The sequence below is a fragment of the Vigna radiata genome, chromosome 4, assembly GCF_000741045.1.
Source record: "Vigna radiata var. radiata cultivar VC1973A chromosome 4, Vradiata_ver6, whole genome shotgun sequence".
NCBI classification, from domain to species: Eukaryota; Viridiplantae; Streptophyta; class Magnoliopsida; order Fabales; family Fabaceae; genus Vigna; species Vigna radiata.
Genome location: NC_028354.1, coordinates 12,935,326 through 12,938,056, shown reverse-complemented (window position 1 = coordinate 12,938,056; position 2,731 = coordinate 12,935,326). Strand labels below are relative to the sequence as shown.

The following is a 2,731-nucleotide window of genomic DNA, read 5'->3' as shown; positions in this document are numbered from 1 at the left end:
TAGCCTCCATTGAAACCCTAACCTCCACTGCAAACGTCTTTTTCGCATTACCCTCTCCTCGAACCCTAGCCTCCACCCGGTGCTCCACTACAAGGTTGAGGGGACTGGAGACCTCGAATCCTAACTCATATCCTCCATTATCGAAGCTCATCTTTCTTCTTCGTAAGTTTCATTTTCATTACAGATTCATCTTCTTCCTTCATTTTTTCGCCTTTTTCTCCGAACATCTTTATCAACCTAGGGTTTTCTTCATCATATTTCTTTTTCCTTCAATTTCAACAATTTAAAAGCTTTTCTCACCAATTATTTTTGCTTTCTACCGTTTAAACCTTCATTTCCACCGTTCCTCTGATAATGAACCTGGTGGACCAAGAGCTCAGCGAACCTTACTCCATCTTCACGTACCGTTACTTCGTCTATCTATGGCCTCAGCTTTCTTTCCTGGTTCCTCAACCTTTCATTCTTTTTTATTTCAATTTTCGCTAATTGAATTGCTGTAAAACTTGTGGTTTTTCCTTATGCTGATTTGTTTTCTGCATGTGCTTGGTTTTAGGCGTTCCACAAGGGTAAATGCGTGGGCACGGTGGTATGTAAGATGGGGGAACACCGCAACACTTTCAGAGGCTACATTGCCATGCTGGTTGTCGTCTTATAGAGGAAGAGGCATTGGTAGTTCTTATTCTATGTTGTCCTTTTTTTTTATCTCTTTAATTTTTATCTGGGAAAGAAGTGAAAAATTTAGATTTTAATGTGAATTTGCTTATTTCTTTTATAAGTTTCCTGAAAGAGCTTTTGATAAAATAGAATAAAGGGAAGTGTGTTTTAAGTCTCTGTTTTCGGTCAGAAGTGGTCAAAGTCCCTATATTTCCACAATGATGGATTTTGTCTTCAATCTTTTAAAGAAACATCTGGATTTAGTCTCTCATTTCTAGAGGATTCGTCTTTTTTTTTCTAGTTAGGAAGGATTATGTTTACATGTTTAGTAGTGTTCGAGGACCAAATTCATAATATGAAGATACTAGGACCTTGGCTACGTTTACTCGACAATATAGGTGTACTAAGAAACATTTTTTATGATTTCTTCCAAAAAGCACTTCTCAATCTAGCATAACGAATTTATGAGTTGTAGTACACGTGTCCAATTTGTTATCAGTGGTTGATTTTTTATGTGTTAATTTCCTGTTCTTGTGATGTTATTATTGGATATTGTAAAAGTGTTAAGTGTTATGTTACTAAATGCTAATGTTTGGGTTTTACGTTTTGCTTAATTTTTCTGCAGCTACAGAGCTTGTNACTAGATCTATCAAGGTGATGATGGAATCAGGTTGTGAAGAGGTATGTGTGTGTATTTATGTTACCATGTTTGGTTGTATTGCAGTGTTCTGTAGACCTGTGGAAAGGAGTCAAGGCTGAGAGAANAACAAACTTTTTAGTTTCGCTGTTGATTGATATGACAAACTGAAAACGGAAATTTCATTGTGCTTTCACGTTAAGCAATAGAAGTTCACTGGATGATTTGGGAATGATGGTTATCCATTTGGGAATGATTTCTTTTTGCCCCTCCATTTCTATATATATCNTTCGAGATCTTTGGATTGCAGTCATCTCATTCAGAGTCTTCATTGTTGAAGTAGAAGAAAAGTAAGGAAAGGTGAACTCTTTTCTATAGTTGCGATGAGCATATACATAAAGTTAAAACTTAAACTTCTACTCATTTTACTGCTGATTCAATATTTGATGTTAAAACTTTATCAGCATTTCATATTGCATTAGCTTTTTTCGTGATCTTGTACTACGCCCANCACATGTACAGTCTNCACAANAGACCNTTACTTCAATCTTCTGTGATTTCTATCTCACTGCATTGTATAGTTTGCATACAGAAATAGGCAAAACTTACTTTCAGTTATCTAGATTCCTAAAGTACACAATATTTTAATGTTAGAGGTTTGTGGCTAGAAACTGTCTCTTAGGAAGAAAAATGTAACAGAAAGAAGTAGTGAAGAAAACTGTTATTGCATACAAAAAGTCTTATACCATTTTTTTTTGTCTCTGCTTCATTCTGCCCCTCTCTTCATTCTCTTTGCATTTTCAGATATTCAAAACTTTTTCTGTGGTTTTTGAAGATGGGGCAACAATCTTTGATCTACAGCTTTGTCGCTCGAGGCACCATGATTCTTGCTGAGTACACTGAATTTTCTGGCAACTTCACCACCATTGCTTCTCAATGCCTGCAGAAGCTTCCTTCTACAAACAACAGATTCACCTACAATTGTNATGGCCACACTTTCAATTATCTTGTTGAAAGTGGATTCAGTACGTCATGCATNTTTCCATTTCATGNATTTCATCATCCATTATAGCTTCATTGTGATTTGATCTAGATCTTGATGATTCTAGCTTTTCTTTATACTTTGTTTTTTTCATTTTGGTTTGAATTACTGCANATGTTTGATAACCATGATAAAAGGTGAATTAACATCAGACAGAACAAGATGATGTGAAAACAAATGAAAATATAACGGATTTTTTGTAAAATATTTGGTTGAAATTTTNGNTATTGTAGCCTACTGTGTGGTGGCTGTTGAATCTGCTGGTAGACAGCTTCCTATTGCTTTTCTGGAACGTGTGAAGGAAGAATTCAGCAAAAAATATGGTGCAGGAAAAGCTGCAACTGCTTCTGCTAAGAGCCTAAACAGAGAATTTGGGTACATTTTCATGGACTTGCACC

The 2,731-nt window shown here is 35.8% G+C and overlaps 1 pseudogene; it reads left to right on the top strand.

Annotated features, from left to right (window-relative positions):
* The first annotated feature begins 327 nt into the window (after nucleotides 1–327).
* Nucleotides 328–2,731, top strand: part of LOC106758376 — a 3,676-nt pseudogene continuing 1,272 nt past the window's right edge.